Source organism: Osmerus eperlanus, chromosome 23 (assembly GCF_963692335.1).
Source record: "Osmerus eperlanus chromosome 23, fOsmEpe2.1, whole genome shotgun sequence".
NCBI lineage: Eukaryota > Metazoa > Chordata > Actinopteri > Osmeriformes > Osmeridae > Osmerus > Osmerus eperlanus.
In genome coordinates, this window is record NC_085040.1 from 11,911,979 (window position 1) to 11,933,745 (window position 21,767).

The window sequence follows — 21,767 nt, forward strand, 5'->3', positions numbered from 1 at the left end:
GCCAAGCAGGGACGGAAGCGGAAAGCAAAGGAAAAGGCAACAGAATTGAAACAGCTACGGAAGAAGCAAAGACAAAAGCCTTACCTGCACGCACGCACCTAACCCAAAAGCCAAGCAGGGACGGAAGCGGAAAGCCAAGGCCAAAAGCCGCAGAAGAAGCAGGGACGGAAGCAGAAAGCAAAGGAAAAGGCAACAGAATTGAAACAGCTACAGAAGAAGCAAAGACAAAAGCCTTACCTGCACGCACGCACCTAACCCCAAAGCCAAGCAGGGACGGAAGCGGAAAGCAAAGGAAAAGGCAACAGAATTGAAACAGCTACAGAAAAAGCAAAGACAAAAGCCTTACCTGCACGCACCTAACCCCAAAGCCAAGCAGGGACGGAAGCGGAAAGCAAAGGAAAAGGCAACAGAATTGAAACAGCTACAGAAAAAGCAAAGACAAAAGCCTTACCTGCACGCACCTAACCCCAAAGCCAAGCAGGGACGGAAGCGGAAAGCAAAGGAAAAGGCAACAGAATTGAAACAGCTACAGAAGAAGCAAAGACAAAAGCCTTACCTGCACGCACGCACCTAACCCAAAAGCCAAGCAGGGACGGAAGCGGAAAGCAAAGGAAAAAGCAACAGAATTGAAACAGCTACAGAAGAATCAAAGACAAAAGCCTTACCTGCACGCACGCACCTAACCCCAAAGCCAAGCAGGGACGGAAGCGGAAAGCAAAGGAAAAGGCAACAGAATTGAAACAGCTACGGAAGAAGCAAAGACAAAAGCCTTACCTGCACGCACGCACCTAACCCCAAAGCCAAGCAGGGACGGAAGCGGAAAGCAAAGGAAAAGGCAACAGAATTGAAACAGCTACAGAAGAAGCAAAGACAAAAGCCTTACCTGCACGCACGCACCTAACCCAAAAGCCAAGCAGGGACGGAAGCGGAAAGCAAAGGAAAAGGCAACAGAATTGAAACAGCTACAGAAGAAGCAAAAGCCAAGCAGGGACGGAAGCGGAAAGCAAAGGAAAAGGCAACAGAATTGAAACAGCTACAGAAGAAGCAAAGACAAAAGCCTTACCTGCACGCACGCACCTAACCCCAAAGCCAAGCAGGGACGGAAGTGGAAAGCCAAGGCCAAAAGCCGCAGAAGAAGCAGGGACGGAAGCAGAAAGCAAAGGAAAAGGCAACAGAATTGAAACAGCTACAGAAGAAGCAAAGACAAAAGCCTTACCTGCACGCACGCACCTAACCCCAAAGCCAAGCAGGGACGGAAGCGGAAAGCAAAGGAAAAGGCAACAGAATTGAAACAGCTACAGAAAAAGCAAAGACAAAAGCCTTACCTGCACGCACCTAACCCCAAAGCCAAGCAGGGACGGAGGCGGAAAGCAAAGGAAAAGGCAACAGAATTGAAACAGCTACGGAAGCAGCAAAGACAAAAGCCTTACCTGCACGCACGCACCTAACCCCAAAGCCAAGCAGGGACGGAAGCGGAAAGCAAAGGAAAAGGCAACAGAATTGAAACAGCTACAGAAGCAAAGACAAAAGCCTTACCTGCACGCACGCACCTAACCCCAAAGCCAAGCAGGGACGGAAGCGGAAAGCAAAGGAAAAGGCAACAGAATTGAAACAGCTACGGAAGAAGCAAAGACAAAAGCCTTACCTGCACGCACGCACCTAACCCAAAAGCCAAGCAGGGACGGAAGCGGAAAGCCAAGGCCAAAAGCCGCAGAAGAAGCAGGGACGGAAGCAGAAAGCAAAGGAAAAGGCAACAGAATTGAAACAGCTACAGAAGAAGCAAAGACAAAAGCCTTACCTGCACGCACGCACCTAACCCCAAAGCCAAGCAGGGACGGAAGCGGAAAGCCAAGGCCAAAAGGCAACAGAATTGAAACAGCTACAGAAGAAGCAAAGACAAAAGCCTTACCTGCACGCACGCACCTAACCCCAAAGCCAAGCAGGGACGGAAGCGGAAAGCAAAGGAAAAGGCAACAGAATTGAAACAGCTACGGAAGAAGCAAAGACAAAAGCCTTACCTGCACGCACGCACCTAACCCCAAAGCCAAGCAGGGACGGAAGCGGAAAGCCAAGGCCAAAAGCCGCAGAAGAAGCAGGGACGGAAGCAGAAAGCAAAGGAAAAGGCAACAGAATTGAAACAGCTACAGAAGAAGCAAAGACAAAAGCCTTACCTGCACGCACGCACCTAACCCCAAAGCCAAGCAGGGACGGAAGCGGAAAGCAAAGGAAAAGGCAACAGAATTGAAACAGCTACAGAAAAAGCAAAGACAAAAGCCTTACCTGCACGCACCTAACCCCAAAGCCAAGCAGGGACGGAAGCGGAAAGCAAAGGAAAAGGCAACAGAATTGAAACAGCTACAGAAAAAGCAAAGACAAAAGCCTTACCTGCACGCACCTAACCCCAAAGCCAAGCAGGGACGGAAGCGGAAAGCAAAGGAAAAGGCAACAGAATTGAAACAGCTACAGAAGAAGCAAAGACAAAAGCCTTACCTGCACGCACGCACCTAACCCAAAAGCCAAGCAGGGACGGAAGCGGAAAGCAAAGGAAAAAGCAACAGAATTGAAACAGCTACAGAAGAATCAAAGACAAAAGCCTTACCTGCACGCACGCACCTAACCCCAAAGCCAAGCAGGGACGGAAGCGGAAAGCAAAGGAAAAGGCAACAGAATTGAAACAGCTACGGAAGAAGCAAAGACAAAAGCCTTACCTGCACGCACGCACCTAACCCCAAAGCCAAGCAGGGACGGAAGCGGAAAGCAAAGGAAAAGGCAACAGAATTGAAACAGCTACAGAAGAAGCAAAGACAAAAGCCTTACCTGCACGCACGCACCTAACCCAAAAGCCAAGCAGGGACGGAAGCGGAAAGCAAAGGAAAAGGCAACAGAATTGAAACAGCTACAGAAGAAGCAAAAGCCAAGCAGGGACGGAAGCGGAAAGCAAAGGAAAAGGCAACAGAATTGAAACAGCTACAGAAGAAGCAAAGACAAAAGCCTTACCTGCACGCACGCACCTAACCCCAAAGCCAAGCAGGGACGGAAGCGGAAAGCAAAGGAAAAGGCAACAGAATTGAAACAGCTACAGAAAAAGCAAAGACAAAAGCCTTACCTGCACGCACCTAACCCCAAAGCCAAGCAGGGACGGAGGCGGAAAGCAAAGGAAAAGGCAACAGAATTGAAACAGCTACGGAAGCAGCAAAGACAAAAGCCTTACCTGCACGCACGCACCTAACCCAAAAGCCAAGCAGGGACGGAAGCGGAAAGCAAAGGAAAAGGCAACAGAATTGAAACAGCTACGGAAGAAGCAAAGACAAAAGCCTTACCTGCACGCACGCACCTAACCCAAAAGCCAAGCAGGGACGGAAGCGGAAAGCAAAGGAAAAGGCAACAGAATTGAAACAGCTACAGAAGAAGCAAAGACAAAAGCCATACCTGCACGCACGCACCTAACCCAAAAGCCAAGCAGGGACGGAAGCGGAAAGCCAAGGCCAAAAGCCGCAGAAGAAGCAGGGACGGAAGCAGAATGCAAAGGAAAAGGCAACAGAATTGAAACAGCTACAGAAGAAGCAAAGACAAAAGCCTTACCTGCACGCACGCACCTAACCCAAAAGCCAAGCAGGGACGGAAGCGGAAAGCAAAGGAAAAGGCAACAGAATTGAAACAGCTACAGAAGAAGCAAAGACAAAAGCCTTACCTGCACGCACGCACCTAACCCCAAAGCCAAGCAGGGACGGAAGCGGAAAGCCAAGGCCAAAAGCCGCAGAAGAAGCAGGGACGGAAGCAGAAAGCAAAGGAAAAGGCAACAGAATTGAAACAGCTACAGAAGAAGCAAAGACAAAAGCCTTACCTGCACGCACGCACCTAACCCCCAAAGCCAAGCAGGGACGGAAGCGGAAAGCAAAGGAAAAGGCAACAGAATTGAAACAGCTACAGAAAAAGCAAAGACAAAAGCCTTACCTGCACGCACCTAACCCCAAAGCCAAGCAGGGACGGAAGCGGAAAGCAAAGGAAAAGGCAACAGAATTGAAACAGCTACAGAAAAAGCAAAGACAAAAGCCTTACCTGCACGCACCTAACCCCAAAGCCAAGCAGGGACGGAAGCGGAAAGCAAAGGAAAAGGCAACAGAATTGAAACAGCTACAGAAGAAGCAAAGACAAAAGCCTTACCTGCACGCACGCACCTAACCCAAAAGCCAAGCAGGGACGGAAGCGGAAAGCAAAGGAAAAAGCAACAGAATTGAAACAGCTACAGAAGAATCAAAGACAAAAGCCTTACCTGCACGCACGCACCTAACCCCAAAGCCAAGCAGGGACGGAAGCGGAAAGCAAAGGAAAAGGCAACAGAATTGAAACAGCTACGGAAGAAGCAAAGACAAAAGCCTTACCTGCACGCACGCACCTAACCCCAAAGCCAACCTTACCCTGCTTTTGTCACACGTCCATCAGGCTCTTCCCTCCCTCGGGCAAAGCCTCCCAAAAATACCACGTTCCACTCGTCGGCGCTCCCCTCCACGGAAGTCTTTAGTAAAAGGCGAAAGTCTTGTGCGTGCTGAAGGGGAACCAGAGTGCCGATTTGAAACGACCCAAACGGCCTACCCCCAACCCCTCCGTTGGCCCTGACTCACCCGTCCGCGTCGGCGAACCGCTTATCGATTAAGATCCGTACATGTTTATCGTATGCGCCTTCCAGCCAGTCAACTCCGTGTTGGTGTCGACTGACATGGCAATAAAAAACGAATTCCGATTGCCTTCCCATTTTTCACCTCGGCCGCTGACTGTCAGCCAGCTCTCTTTCACTCACTCACTCTCTCGCTCACTCATGTGGGTGGTTGACGTGACGCTCCATTTTTGTGTTCATGGTGACAAATATAAATAAAAATTTATAATATTTCATTAAAATATCTGTTTTTATATACAGTTTAATCTTCCAGAACTAATACATCTGTAATTAATGAGCATTATAATTCAAATATGTAAATATTTTGTTTTAAACATGACATTTGTCCACTGGCGTGACTGTCCGGGGTAGCGTTGCTTATCTTAAAACTACTTGAATTAAACGAAACATAAGTCTAAATACATTAAAGTACTTGAATAGATGTTATAGTAGTGTTAACTTAATGAAACTAAAGGTTATAAGTCTTAAGGTCCCCATTTTAGAATAATTATGACACTTTACATTTTGTCCGCAAAACTGGTGTCCACCTGGTGTGACGCTATTCTGTAGATATAAAACGGGCATTAATTTGGGCACCCTATTACTGAGAGGGGCCCTTCTTCATCCAGGAAGTACAGTAGACCTCACTGGAGCACATGGATTGCACACAAGGTGAGTTCTGTCTAAAATATTTTCATAATATTGCTATTTCTGTGCACTGTTGGAAATGGGATCCATTATGCAGTCCTTTGGTGTGACGTAATTTAAGTATTGATCTGAAAATTTTCATCAATTTATATTGATTGACTATTGAAAATAATGTAAACCTTAACACTGTTAGTCAGGATTGAAGACTGTCTCTCATATAGCTAGGCCGCAAACTGACCTTGATCTTGAAAACGTCCACTGGTGTGACAGCACTGTCCTATAGTGTGACATGAAATCAGCGTCACACTGGTGGAAATGGCTGTCACACCAGTGGATGTAGGCTCTATCAAGGGGTACAAAACCATCACTCTCTCCCTCCTAACCTCCCTCCCTCCTAACCTCCCTCCTAACCTCCCAACCTCCCTCCCTATCAATCTCCCCCCTTCCAACTTCCCTCCTTTCTTACCTCCCTCGCTCCTAACTTCCTCCCGCCTCCCAACCTCCCTGCTTCCTATCCCCTTCCTAACTTCCCTCCCAACCTTTAGTAGCTAATTGTAGTAGTGATGTTTGCATTTTCTTTTTTCAAGTTTTGCCTTTTTCTGTTACTCTCAGAATTGTAGGACACCACAAGTCAAACCTTCCTACTCTGTTTTGTTAAGGATAGTTTCAGATCCACATTGAACGTGAGGCTGAGATGACAAGCAAGGAAAGGACCAGGAAGTATAGGGAGAGGCTGAATAAAGATCCTCAGAGGAGAGAGAACATCCTGAGAGAGAGATGCAGAAAGTAATTTTGACAAGCTACCAAAAGTTATTTTAGCATAAGAATTGAAAAGTTTCATGACGTGATTAATGCTTCATCGTATCACAATAGTCATGGTTGGTTTCATAAATTATAGCAAACTCTGGCCACAAGATTGACACGCTTCATGTGTTGAGTGATGGCCCAGTCACCCAATACAGAAACAAGGCAAACTGTTACCTTTTGAGCAGTGTACCCTACACATGGAGGCTGAAGCGAATCACCTGGAATTACTCAGAGAGAGCCCATGGGAAAGGTGCACTCGATGGAGTTGGGGGATCAGTGAAACGCATGGCAGACAATCATGTCCATGGGGGGCAAGACATACAAAGCCCTAAGGACTTCTATGAGTTCCTAGCCCGAAAAGAGGTCCCAAACATAACATTCAAATGGATCGACGAGGCAGATATCCAGGTGTTTGACGAGATGTTGCCACCGTCTGTCCCGAAAGTACCTGGCATCTTAAACACACACCAAATACTTTCCTTCACTGCAGGAGAGATCTTCTATAGGGCTCTCAGCTGTTTCTGCCGCTACCCAGAGATGTGCGACTGCTTCTCTCCAAGCAAGATGAGGCCAGACAATCGGTCAAAAGATTCAGAGGAACCGCTTGCCTGTGAAGTCCAAGAGACCCAGCCTGAGAGTCCCAGTAGTGGAGAGGAAGAGAAGGAAGAGCTTGATGACAAGTACACTGTAGGGAAAGTCCTCATTGTCCGCTATGACAAGAAGCCATTTGTTGGACAGATCACACAACTAAATGCTGAACACACTGAGGTCAATTGCATGGTGCAAATTGGTGGGAAAAACATATTCAAGTGGCCTGCTAGGCGAGCCTGCATTATGTACAGCAAGGACCAACTTGTCAGTGTCATCTCTGAGCCAGAGCCCTACCAGCGTGCAGCCCAGCTCACCAAATATGACTGGCTGCTGTTCAATGAGGTGTGAAAGGAGGAGGATGAGTCCTTAAACACTCTAAAACACTACTGCTTTTTTATTTTGTTTGTATTTCATGGTGTACTCTGTTGTACAGCACAGTTCATGAAGAAAATTATCAATTATAACAAACTATGAATTATTTTTAAGAACCACAGGATGTTTTGCTGTTTTATGAATGGGTTGTTTAATGAATTTTACCCAAACAGTAGTTTGTTTTTTAGGTCCATTCCATGTATGGTTATGAAAAGTGAGAATTAGGCCCTATGGCTATTTAATTAAATTTGAACAAGAAAAGTAATAAGCCAGGTCAAATTTGTTTACACGTTCATGTCATATTGCTAAATGTTACGATGGCTCCCAAGTCTTTTTTATGGGAATGTTGGTTTCTTCTTCTTTCTTCTTACTTTATTGTACAAAAAACATTTGAACTTGAAGTTGTAACTTTATTTTAATGATTTTTTTAAATTAATTTGAACAAGAAATAATAAATGTGACTTTGTACAAAACAAGGGTGTACCGGTACTTTGTGTTGTCCAATCGTGTGACGGAATGTCCTGTGGTGTGACAAACTGAATTATAAGTGGAAAAGGCATTTTAATGCACAAATTAATGTAAAAAGTGTTGAATAGTATAATAATGATATCATCACTATGCACATATAAGGATGGAATGAAGATTCATTAGGTTTTATACTAATTATAATGAATATAATCCAGACGTAATGGTAAAGTCCCTATGTGTACATCTTATAGTAGGATAATAACATGATTGTGAATTTTTATTGGTTATTTTTGATGTGGGAATATAATTAGGACAAATTGATAAGGATTGTGCATATTTGTCTTATCTGTCACACAATCTCTGAATTAAATATTAACATTAAAAATGGTGTCACACCGGTGGACAATATTTGGGACTACCACACAAAAAAGTTAATAAAATGCAAAATAAATAAGGAATTAGAAAGGGACACGTTCAGTTTTGAGTTATTCACATATTAAGCAATATAATTATATGGCATTTGACACACATTTTAGAAATATATTTTTTTCCACTTTGGATTTGAGTTCACGTCAACCACCCATGTACATTTTCAATTTGCATATCTTAAAACACTTTAAAAAGGCATAAATTTGAATAAAAAACACGTGCTGGAACAAATTTAAAAGTATGTATGTTAAAAGGCAATACTTACATTTACATTTAGTCATTTAGCAGACGCTCTTATCCAGAGCGACTTACAGTAAGTACAGGGACATTCTCCCCGAGGCAAGTAGGGTGAAGTGCCTTGCCCAAGGACACAACTTCATTCGGCACAGCCAGGAATCAAACCGGTAACCTTCAGATTACTAGCCCGACTCCCTAACCGCTCAGCCACCTGACTCCCTACTTAAAACAAAAAAATACTTTGAAACACAGTGTGATAAAAGCCATAAAAGTGTTGCATCAATACAGGGTTAAGACATGTTAAGAAATGTGTGTAAAAGTTTTAAAAGTCTCTGTTGTGCAAAGAAGGGGGAACTTGGAGTCCATGAACGGGGCCGATTCCTCCCGCTCCACCGAACCGGTCACCGCTCCGTTCTTCCTCTGGGGCCCAGCGGAGATCCTCTACCACGGCAGCCATTCCGGCGCAGTCAGGCCGCGGCCGCCCGGACCACTTCACGAGGGTGGGGGCCCCTTCCGAATGGCGCGTGGGACGTACCACCCTAGGGTCCCTGTAGCCAGTATCGCCACTGCCTGGGTGGCCGTCTCCACGCGCTTCCCCACCAGCAGGTTTCTGGAGGTCCAGAGTGCCTCCTTGTAGCATGTCAGGGTGAGCCAGAGCTGGCGGAATTTTCCCGATGGTATGGGTCTCTGCTCACCCCGTAGAGCACCAGCTGTGCTGTTAGGACCTCCCCTGCTGGCAGGCTCGGGGTTATCAGGGGCCCCGCTTGGATCCACAGGTCCCGGGCGGCCCTGCACTCCCAGAGCAGGTGCCGCACGGTCTCCTCTCCGCCACAAGTCGGCCGTGGGCACTTTGATGTTGTTCCCATGCCCCGGGAGTGCATGACGGCTCTGACCGGGAGGATCTCATGGGCCACCATCCAGTTGAGGTCGCGGTGCCGGTTCAGCAGAGCAGGATGGGCCACGTTGCGCCAAACCATGGAGGGCTCGTCTAGCGCGAGCCCGCGCACTGGACTCACCGGCACCCCCTCCTGCACAACAGAGAGAATAAAACAATGGTTTGTTAAAACTCGCTCTGTCTGCTGTTCAAGATTAAAATCCTTCAAAAACTTTTTAAAAACCGAGTAGGCCGGTGGGAGGTCGAAGGCCACCGGCACTCTCAGGTCGATGGGGAGGAGCCTCAGTGCTCGCAGGTACCCGCCCATCCAGAATTTCACCAGCTGGCCCGTCTTTGTCTCCTTGCTTGTGTCGAAACGAACGAGGCCGGGCTCACTGCGAGCATGCATGCACGGCGCCCTTCCGACGCCCTCACCTATCTCGCGCGTGACCCTACGCACTCGGCGCTCGGGGTCTCTCGAATTTACCTAGGCTGCGTGCGCGGAGAACGCACGTTTGGTTCTGAGTTGGTCAGAGGCTCCCTTTCGAGAATCCCTGCACCCAACCTACCACGGTGTTGCGCTGGGCTTTGAATACAACATCAAGAGATCTTTATTACAGCAAATGTTTTTGGCCTTCCCTGGCAAACATCACTCTTTGTCGATCACTTATTCCTTTGTTATATTTCTCTCCCAGTTAACAGTTCCTTACAGACAAAACGATCAAGAGCTCTCTTCTCGCTCTTATTCCACTCGTTGTCTCTAGGACACAACACCGCACCTATTGTTTTTTGAGAGAGAGTGAGCCTGAACAGCTGAACACTTCCCGGGGACTCACCACGGTTCCAGGCGTGTGGCGCTTTGCGAACCTCCCGGGTCCGGCGAGGGGCGCACAAGGCAGGACGGAGAACGACTTGTCTTTTACATATTTTGTATTTAATTTTTTATTATTTTCAGGATATATGAAAATAATTGACTAAAACTGTTAACAGAGTAAGACTTCGACAGCTATATCCTGTCTATCGCACTGACTTCTTCTGTGAGCCCGCTGCCCCAGATGGGGCAGCACTCGAGGTGCTCTCTTGCTCTTGTCTCTGAAGTCTCGTGTTCTCTGTCTCACATAGACATACAAATCATTTTATATGCTTCAAAACTGATGACAAATGTAACTTTTGACTGTGCTATGACGCACGTATCCAGGTATCGTGCATGTTTCCAAGTAACCTGCACTCTCTAAAAGGTAAAGTGTGGCTTCCTCTATGAAAGTTCTCTAACCACATCCTATGCAGGCAGTTTCTAAGTCATACGCAAACAGTGTCTAGCTGTCATACAGAGGCCTCCTATCTGAAACTTTCCGCAAGACGGTTTAACACATCTTATCTTAGATGCACATCAGCAAGCGGTTGCTAATTCATAACAAAATGGAAAAGAGTTCTAAAACATTTGCAGGCTTTTGCTAATCCATCCCATCTCAATACACATATGGAAGCAAGTTCTAACACATCCTATGCAAATACACCAATTATCTAGTAAGCATTTCTATTCATTATTTCTCCAAGGTGCAAAGGAGCCTTGAGGATCCTTTGACACTTGCCAGGCCCACATGGAGGGCGGTGTACCTGCTCGTCAAAAATAAAGCAAAATTAGGGAGGCCCCTCCCCCCATTAAAAAGGCTGTGCTTCATGACCTCCTTTTCAGCCTTTCCCACTTGGACTTCCATACAAAGTAAAAGACCAAGCGGTCCAAGGTTAAAAGCACCCTTCTTGGGGGGATAAAAACAGCTGAAACCAATAAAAACAGGGGTAAAATCACAGTTTTTATGATTAAAATACGTCCTTCGATGGTCAAGTCACGTAGTCCCCAGAAAGCCAGTCGTTGCCTAGTCTTCCCAAGTAGACCACCCCAGTTCCCGCTGCCTAGCCCTAACCGGTCAAATTTAACCCCTAGAACCCTCAAGTCTGTTTGTGTGGTGAGTGGCAGTCCTGTCAAGTCCTGTGTGCGCCAGGGGCCGTGAAACTGGGCCTCTGTCTTGTTTCTGTTCAGTTTGGCCCCTGACGCCAGTCCAAACCAGTCAGTCCTGTCCAGAGTCCTGTCGATGGAAGGTCGGTCGGTGCATAAAACATTGACGTCGTCCATATATAAAACACATGTGGCTGAGAGCCTCCCGCTCCCCGGGACTCCCAGCCCAGTGATCCATTGGTCCCTTCTCAAAACCTGCGCCAAGGGTTCGATACAGGAGACAAAGAGAAGGGGAGATAACGGACAACCCTGACGGACGCCGCAGTGGACATTAACTGCGTTTGTGAGTTTCCCGTTAACTAGAACTCTGCTGTGTATACCCCTTATGCGAGAGGCTTTGGTGCCGTCATCACTGAACCAGGTGAGGCCCTCCTCTCTGGGATGCAAGGTCTTAAAACAGTCAGTCAATCTAAAGTCTCTTACCGTACTGCTTAAAAGAGTTGACGCCTTGTCTACCTTAAAATCAACCCTTGCACCTCTCCTGTCAGCCCTGGTTAAAACACTGTTAAAATCCCCTGCTAAAATAAGGGGGGCCCTACCTAGCAGGTGGGACTGCAGATCTTCTAAAAGAGTAAAACGTTCATTGATAAGATGTAAATTCTGGAGAAGGCAGGCCGGAAGGAGTCACGACAAAGGAAAGGAGTTGACTTGGGTTTATTAGTCGAGCAGCCCGGATCAAACAATCAGTTCAAGACGATCTGATGGCATGAGTGAGAACTCTGTCTCTCAGTTGTGCTTAAATACATGAGTTGGACATTACATATATAGAATGACACAGAATTGCTTCCTTAACGGGTTTTCAGTGGTCAATGTATTGACACCCTAAAACGTTCAGCAGGTGAAGTGGTCGTTAATCACATAAGCCTTATTTGTACATGATTTTCCTCACTGTCTCCCCACTGTCTGGCCTGCATGCTATATTCTGCTCAGAGGGGGCCTCGCTGCATGACCTCTTGACCTTACAGAGACACACACTGTACATGTATCCAGAAACTCTGCCTTACAGTTCCTTCCTCTTTCTATTTTTGTAAATCAATTTTAAGTGATTTGCATCCTGCGAAACCTCTCTACAAATGTCTAATAAGCCTGCACCCTTTAAATCACTATGGTATCAAGTTGAATTCCCATCACAATTATCAATGATGCATGAGTTATCAGCCATCTGTAACCTATACTCGCATAACCAAAATCCCACTCCACACTTGACAAAGAGTGAGTAAAAGATCATGCGGATAATCTACTCTACACTTCACACTTAGACAATCACTTGGTCAAAACTCCTTTCCGGTTAAGGATAAAATCACCAAATGTCATCTAGTGTGACAAAACTAATTCACAACACGCACATGCTAAATATACATAACTCTCAACAAAATTATTACATCACCCCTAAATATTATTCCTTAGTACATCCCTACGACTAGGAAGGCTGTAAACTTTTTTAATTAAAATTAACATCACACGCAAACAAATTCCAAGAAAGAGAATGTCTTCTATTCGTGGTTCAGCCGAACTCGAATGTCTCTCTTAGGCAGGACCTTTCCGTCGCCTGTCCTTCTCCATCTGTTTGACTCAGTTGCAATCAGAATTAGACATTTCATGCCATGCAACACTATCTCTCTTAATCAACATTATCGATGGAATCTATGGATGAGAATGAGCTTTCAGAAGAAGTATCAGACCGACCTCTAATAGATTTGATGTTAACCGCAATATTACCCGTGGTGATAACCGGCATGTTTGTAATAGAATGCAAAGATTTCACAATTAGGGCCCGAAATATTGGAAAACAGCAACTCATGATCACTACAACAAGAATGATTACCACAAACACTGGCGCTAAAGTACCTATAATCCATGCCACTAGAGAATTTCCTTTGAACATGTTAGCTACGATGTCCAAGATCTGATTATTATGATATCCTCCTAACACTCTGGCTTCTCGATTGGTTCTTACAATATTATTTTGTATGTCTCTGATATTATCAATAGCTTTAGACAAATTACCAAGACCTTCATATTCGGATGGAAGATACGTACAACATGAATCATCTCCCACAATAGCACAAACGCCTCCCTGTGCGGCTGTGATTGCGTCCAGAGCAATTCTATTGTTTATGGTAAATTCTCTAATTGCAGCAACTTCAGCTCCCAACGCCTGAAATCCCATAAGTGTGGCATTACCTACTCTCGTGACATCATGACGAGTTAATGCTATCATGTAATGATTAGAATATTGAAGTTCAGTATTCCAGAAGATGGTCTTGAATACTAGCTGAGTGCGTGTAAATATCCTGAAATCACGAGGTAGAGCACTATACCTGTCAGCCAAATCAGTTGCATCCGTGTTTTGTAAATGTACATAACCCATAGTTTCCGTATTGGAACGCTTAGCTCTTGAACCAGTGCGATGATGGGTCATGAATTCAATAGGTTCAACTACATACAATAAATCGTTAATTGTGCACACTCCACAAAGACCTCTGAATAAGGGCGGTAGGCTCGTCCATACATTCTCACCACAACACCAATTAAAGCCTGGAATGGGCGGAGTTCCCATTTCAGTAACGTGATATCCAAATCCCGGACACTCGAAAATGCTCTAACACTGGGTGAGTCGCAAGAAACCTACGTCTTTGGCTCCACGAGAATCTTTTTCTACTCCTCTAATGCACACTTCATAAATTGAGGACGAATTAATGTTAGCTGAAACTTAAGTAGGAACAATAGATAAATCATTAGACAAAGAAACAATGTGTTTTTTTGTAGAATATTTTACATCCTACTAATGATGGCAACTCTTTAGGGACTGAGAATATAGTAGCATGAGAATTCTGTAAATCTGGTTTGCTTCCCTGATTTATGGAAATATTGGAATAGATAATATATTGTGACATCATGTTTAATAATCCCTTGGCTTTGACTACCATGTTGCTAGCTTTGGCCACATAAATGTTATTCAGCAAAATAATCGGTCGCAATGGAATCTTTGAATTAGGTTGTTCACCTAGCAAAGGATGTCTTTGTAATACGTACTGATACGCGAGAAGGCACATGGATGGTAATCCTTCAGAACCTTGAAGTGGAACTGTCCAATAAGGAAACAATTCTTCAGTTGATTGCGGTAACATGGAACACGCATAGCAAGAATTAGGAGTCAGTTTCCGAACTCTACTTTTGAGAGCGCTGTACCATAAATTAGATGCAAAAGGATGGTCTTTATTGACTGGCATATCCCCTCATCTGTGTATTTTACTTCATCATTTTCTTTGAAGGGTCCAGATATATCATTAGGTGAAATTTCTGGCCATGATGTGGGAATTGGAACTCTCCCAAATACAGTACTAGGTGGTATCCAATAGGGAGCACATCTACCTTTCCAATAAAGTGAAAGATAAGTGTAAAGTTTGTTATCACAAAGCCAAATCATGAGATCAGTAGCAGGCCATGGATGAAGTGTTCCCAGGAAGATCCTCTTATCTGGACAACCTTGAGTAAAACCCATCTCATGCACTGTTTTAACGCCTTGAGTATAACTTAGACAAGTTACAGGTGCCTTCATTCGTGTAGCTTTAATAACTATTGGTTGAATATTGTCATAGGCATCCAAATCTCTCTGAAGTAGAAACTTAGGAGTGAGCTTCTTCCAGAATGCATTACAGTACTCAACAGTAACTGTGCTGGGCTCGGTAAACATAAGTGCTTGACTTAGTATTAACACTTCTTCACCGTCAAGTGATTCGTACTCTGCCTTGATTGCTAGCGTTGTTTCCGTCATGTTAAGGTATTCCACTTTCTGAACATAGAATGGTTTTCTTCCTGTTGTCATCAATGGATAAATTATACAAATCATGTCTGATTCATTCATAGGAATATGATTCTGTACTTCAACTCCAAGAATGCTTGCAGGTGTTGGAACATCACGTCGTACATGTGTACTAACATGCTGACCATAAGAGTTAGAATGTTCACTTAATTCTTTTTGAACCATTATCCCTGCCTTGGTATCATCCCATGAATCATCATCCGAATTAGTAGGGTGTTTGAGCATGACCGCATAATTGACCGTAATCAACGCCAGAAGAGAGATGATGCTCCGCACAACCACGAATTTGGTTCGAGTTCTCTGTGGAGTATCCCCCATCCTTTTTGCTGGTCTCATTATCTTTCTTACGGTTCAGTGTCACTGCCTTCACTTCTATACGTCATGAAACAAAGAGAGAAGAACAACACCATATCCACACTCATGATAATGAAATATTAATATGGAGGCGAGAAACATTACCCATCCTTCGATGTTCTGTCTACTGTATCCTATACGTCCTATACTGCATTCGCTATAGGAGGTGCTTTTCGAAGTCGAGATGCATGAATCCATTGGGGTTGACCTGTAACCTTAACAGCTGTTCTGGTTGCCAAAAGAACCTGAGTCGGAGGTCCAAATCTTGGCTGGTCCTGCTGAGCCAATGTTTTTAAACTGCGTACCAAAACATAATCACCCGGCTGAAAATTATGAATACTCTGATCACCTGGAGTAGGAAGAGAATCTGTTACTTGTTGATTAATGTCAGACACAAAAGACCACAACTGTTTCACATACTGTTGTTGAGTTTCCTGCAACAAAGTTAAATCATTTGCTGGTGTTTTGTCCATCAGCACTCCTAGAGGAAAAGGTCTAGCCATCAAAACTTCATGAGGAGCAAATCCTGTGCCTGAATTTGCCATCGCTCTGATTGATAGAAGCACCTGTGGCAGAGCATCTATCCAAGTTGTCTGTTTTGTCTGATGTATTTTCACCAGTTTTTCTTTAATGGTCCTATTTGTCCTTTCCACTTGTGCTGAGCTTTGAGGATTATAAGGAATGTGAAATGTCCAATTAATCCCTAATGCTGCTGCTAATTGTTTGGTTACTCTAGAAGTAAAAGGAGTTCCATTGTCAGAGTCTATCCCATTTGGTATTCCAAAACGAGGAATAACATGTTCCATGAAACACTTAACTACTGTTTGAGCGTTTTCTTTTCTCGTCGCAAAGGCTTCTGGCCATTTCGAAAATCGATCCACTATCACTAAAAGATACGAAAATTCTCGACACTTGGGCATGTGAGTAAAATCTATCTGTAATTGTTGGAATGGACCTTCAGGTTTCGGCAAATGATCTCTTTTAGCCGGATTGACGTGTGGATTACAACGAGCGCAGATTAAGCATCTCTTAACAAAATCTCTAACTTGTTGTTCTAGTCCAATTGTAAAGAACAATTGTGAAATATAGTGCATAATGCTTTTATACCCCACATGGGTAACGCCATGTACATAGGATATTAAAGATTCATACGCTATTTTTGGTAATGCTATTCTATCATCTACAGTTTTCCATAAACCATCGTTGTGCTTTGTGCATCCTTTCTTCTCCCAAAGTAGAACTTTGGATGGCATTGCCTGATTCTGAAACGATATTAAGTCATCAATAGTAAACGGAGGATTTGACATTTGAATATTCATGAAATAATGATTCATCCATGGTGGGAAGGAAGCATTTAACGCATGCTTGTCGGCTAAGTTATTACCTTTGGCAATCTCAGAATCTGCCTTTGAATGACCCGCACATTTTACTATGGCAAGGTTAGTTGGCAACATCTTAGCATCTAATAGTCCTCTTACTAAATCTGCATGTTGTATGGGTCTTCCTGCAGTAGTTACAAAACCTCTGTTTTCCCAAATCTTACTGAAGTCATGTGCCACTGAAAATGCATATTTGGAGTCTGTATATATGGTAACCGATTTATCTTTGGCATATATACAAGTTAATATCTAGTTATTTATCTAGTTACTATATCTAGTTAACGCTATGATTTCTGCCGCTTGAGCCGAAGAAACAGGTAATCTATGGGCTTCGATACAATTTCCTAAATCATCCACTATGGAATATCCGGAAAGAATAGTTTTATCATCTGGTCGCATTGCTGAACCGTCACAAAATAGGACAAAATCATTATTTTCCAAAGCTGTTTGTTGCAAGTCCGTCCTTACACTGGATGTAGAATTAATAATATCCATGCAATCATGAGGAGCTACATCCTCTGGTTCTGTTCCATGTAATAAAGCTTTGAGATGCACAGCTGGATTAGTGTGTATGGCCGTGGAAATAGTCAAATTTTGCAATAATATGAGAAACAAAGGTGACAGTAAAACCGCATAGGATTCGAATGTTATTCATGAAAATGCGTGCGTATTTAGGCTAATTTGCCAAATCTAAATGCGGCTAAATTTTAGACTTGTTGTTTGAATTTGGCTAATAGCGTAAGGGACAGACCTTAACAAAAGCATTTACAATTTCTTTGCGGACACTAGACAAATGAACTGTACGAAGTCTATCAGAACTGTAAATAGGAAAGTAAAACATGTATGGAGATAATCAAACTAGTTCATTCTGGAAATGTTGTGTACTTAAAAACAAACAAGGTAAAAGCAGAGAAATTAGGAGTACTCTAAATTCTTAGTCTAAAAAGTTAAAAAATACAGGAAGTCATGAACCTGTATCCTTTAAGACGCGCCGAGCAAACACAGAAAAGAGCTTCAATAAAAAATCACGGAGGTAGCCGTAATGAAGGGAGGTCGTACAAACATGGTGAAAATTAAAATATATATACATAACCAGTTATGTTAATGTTTTAATAAATATAACAGCATCACAATGTTTGTAAGTATGGAGTCAGATAAAATAATTGTAAACTGTTAAATTATTGATAAAATAACGGAGGATTGAAGAAAGGTCAAGGAAGTCGTTATGAAGGTACGTGCAGGAATTGAAGGAATGGAATCAAATAATAATAAAATTAAACGATGTTCAGAAACTTATAGAATAAACTGTTTATTAATTGTCCTATAAAACGGAATATGTAAATGTCTAATTTTTAAAGGAAGGATTAACTGTAAATTGATTTACATCTGTTCTTTCTGAAATTACAGACGGCGGGGCAAGTGAGCCTGGCACAAGCACGAGGAAGTGTTCAAACAAACTAGACACCCGAGTTGTACATGAGGAGGTTTATTGAACAGATAAAATATGTGTGTCAAAAATTGCATTTGCAAAAAGGGTTTCCCGTCCAACAAGACCTCTGCCACACACATATAGCAATAAACTAACACATTATTTAACTAGGGGTATAGTCTTGAGGTTTTAACCCGATTCATATCTCATTATTTACATTTATTTATTTAGCAGACGCTTTTATCCAAAGCGACTTCCAAGAGAGAGCTTTACAAAGTGCATAGGTCACTGATCATAACAACGAGATAGCCACAAAACATTGCGAGTAGCCAAAACATGAAGCACACATTGTGAACAACCAAAATAAGTGCCAAAGGGAATAACCATAAGAGCATGTAGTTAAACAAGTTACAATTAAACAACATGAACTGCTATAAGTGCAAGTGTACCTGTGGAAAAAGCAAGCAACAATAATAAAAACAATATATCACAGCGAGTACAAAAATTTAAGTCAGTTCCACTAACCACAAGAGCAACAAGTCTCTAAGCAAGAGTCATTGTGATCCTTGAGGAAACTAACATCGGGTCAAGCGAACCATTCCTAAGTACCGTTGTACTCCCGGAACAAGTGCGTCTTGAGCCTTTTCTTGAAGGTGGAGAGACAGTCAGTGTCTCTGATGGAGGTGGGGAGTTGATTCCACCACTGGGGGGCCAGACAGGAGAAGAGCTTGTGTTGGGACCGGGCGGTCTTGAGCGGTGGGACCACCAGGCGGTTGTCTGAAGAAGACCGTAGGCGACGGGTGGGGGTGTAAGGCTGCAGGAGAGACTTGATGTAGACGGGTGCAGTCCCGTTCACTGCTCTGAAGGTCAATACCAGGGTCTTGAATCTGATACGGGCCATGATAGGTAGCCAGTGGAGAGAGATGAGGAGCGGGGTAACATGGGAGCGTCTGGGTAGATTGTAGACCAGGCGGGCCGCTGCGTTCTGAATCCTCTGAAGAGGGCGGGTTGCACATGCTGGGAGACCAGCGAGCAGCGAGTTGCAATAGTCCAACTTGGAGAGGACAAGTGCTTGGACTAGCAGCTGGGTGGAGTGCTCAGACAGGTATTTCCTGATCTTCCGGATGTTGTAGAGGGTGAATCTACACGACCGGGAGACCGCAGCAATGTGGGCCGTGAGGGAGAGCTCGTCGTCCATGGTAACCCCAAGGTTCCGGGCAGAGGATGAAGGGGTCACTGTCGCAGATCCCAGGGTGATTGAGAGATCGTGGGAGATGGAGGGTTTAGCCGGGATGATGAGAAGTTCTGTTTTGGCGAGGTTCAGCTGGAGGTGGTGCTCGGTCATCCAGGCGGAGATGTCTGTGAGGCAGGCCTCAATCCTAGCTGAGATCCCCGTATCGGTCGGGGGGAACGACAGGTACAGTTGCGTGTCGTCAGCGTAGCAGTGGTAGGAGAAGCCATGGGAGGTGATGATTGGTCCAAGTGAGGTGGTGTACAGAGAGAAGAGGAGGGGTCCAAGGACGGAGCCCTGTGGGACACCAGTGGAGAGCAGTCGAGGGCCTGACAGTTTGCCTCCCCAGGAAACCTGGTAGGATCTTCCCGACAGGTAGGATGAGATCCACTGGAGTGCAGTGCCAGTGATGCCCATCTCAGAAAGTCTGGCGAGCAGGATCTGGTGGTTAACCGTATCAAACGCTGCAGAAAGGTCCAGCAGAATGATGACGGATGACCTGGAAGCCGCTCTGGCAGACTGGAGGGCAGTGGTGACTGAAAGGAGGGCAGTCTCTGTGGAGTGGCCAGTCTTGAAGCCCGATTGGTTGGGGTCAAGCAGGTTGTTCTGAGAGAGAAAGTTAGACAGTTGGTTAGATACAGCACGTTCGATTGTTTTTGAAAGGAAGGGTAACAGTGATACTGGTCTGTAGTTCTGGAGAACGGCAGGGTTAAGGGAGGGTTTTTTGAGTAGAGGGGTAACTCTAGCCTGTTTGAAGGCAGAGGGGAAGGTGCCAGAGGTAAGAGAGGAGTTTAGGACATGGAGAAGAAAAGTTATGATGGAGGGGGAGATGGTTTGAAAGAGAGGGGAGGGTATAGGATCAAGGGGACAGGAGGTGGGGCGATGAGAGAGAATGAGGTCAGAGATCTCTGCCTCAGACAGGGGAGAAAAAGAGTTTAGACATTTAGTTGGGTCAGTCATGGAGGGTGAGAGGGTAGGAAAGGTGGGTTTAGGGAACCGACTGCTAATGTCGGCGACTTTTTTCTCAAAGAAGGAGGAGAAGTCGTCTGCTGTCAGGGTGCAGGGAGGGGGTGGGGGAGGTGGGTTAAGAAGGGTGGAGAAGGTAGAAAAAAGTTTGTGGGGGTTTGAAGCAGAGTTAATTATGTTCAGAAAGTAGAGGGTTTTAGCACCAGTTATGTGAGAAGAGAAGGATTTGAGGAGGGAGTGATACTTATCAAGGTCCAGACCGTCTTTGGACTTGCGCCATCTCCTCTCAGCTGCCCGAAGGGTGGACCGTTCTTCACGAATAACATCCGTAAGCCACGGGCAGGAGGGAGAAGATCGTGCAGGCCTGGTCGACAGGGGACAGAGAGAGTCAAGCGATGCAGTTAAAGTGGTTAACAAGGTGTCGGTGGCAGTGTTAGTGGGGTGGGACGAGAACTCGTCAATAGGGGGGAGGGAGGATGTTACAATAGAGGAGAAATGGGAGGGGGATAGGGAGCGGAGGTTGCGCCGGAAAGTTACAAGGGGAGGGGAGGTAGAAGGAGTTGGAGGGAGAGAGATTGGATAAAGTAGTGATCAGAAATATGCAGTGGGGTTACAGAGGTTAAGTCAGTGATACAGTTACGTGTCAGGATGAGGTCTAGCTGTTTGCATGCCTTGTGGGTCGCCGGTGTGCTCAGCAGCGTCAGGTCGAAGGAGGTCAGGAGAGACAAGAAGTCGACGGCCTGAGTTCCTTGGAGGTGGATGTTGAAGTCCCCAAGGACTATCAGGGGGGTTCCATCATCCGGGAGAACACTGAGGAGCATGTCCAGCTTCTCCACAAAGTCGGCTATCGGGCCTGGTGGGCTTTAAAGAACAATTAAGCATGCTTTGATAGGATCAGTTAGCATCGCACAATGGTGTTCAAATGATTTGGCAGTAACGGAGTGGTGTGGATGTGTATTTAATATGTGGGGAAAGAAGCAACCCTGTCCCACCACCCCTTCCGGTTGAGCGGGGTGAGTGAGTGAAGGAGTGGTTGACGGAGAGAGCAGCTGGAGTTGCAGTGTTCTCAGGGCGGATCCATGTCTCTGTCAGCGCAAGGGCATGAAGAGAAGCATGAGATGCAAACGCTGGGATGAAGTCTGCCTTGTTCACAGCAGACTGGCAGTTCCAGAGCCCTATAGAAAGAGAGAGGGCAGGTGGAGAAGATCTGGATAGGTAGTGAAGGTTAGAAGTTGACCGTATATACTTTGTGATATATCTACCCTGTCTTTGTTCGACCGATTCTTCGTGCACCGAGGCTGCCAGACGAGGCTGCCTCTGCAGTGCTAATCGCCTAAATATGCTAAAGGCGCAGCTGACAATGGCCCTAATTATGTAAACAAAGCCAGGGTCTCACTCAGCGGCAAGTACCCTGAAACTCGATCTCTAGCTAGCTACCTATTGACCAATTTAGCTGCTATACCCTTACCCTCTGTCCTTGAGGCA

The 21,767-nt window shown here is 45.0% G+C and overlaps 2 pseudogenes; both read right to left on the reverse strand.

Moving 5' to 3' along the window:
* Window positions 1–4,458: 4,458 nt before the first annotated feature.
* On the reverse strand, window positions 4,459–4,566 carry LOC134010181 (U5 spliceosomal RNA; annotated as a pseudogene).
* A 2,998-nt stretch (window positions 4,567–7,564) lies between these two features.
* LOC134009842 (uncharacterized) lies at window positions 7,565–9,826 on the reverse strand (annotated as a pseudogene).
* Window positions 9,827–21,767: the final 11,941 nt, after the last annotated feature.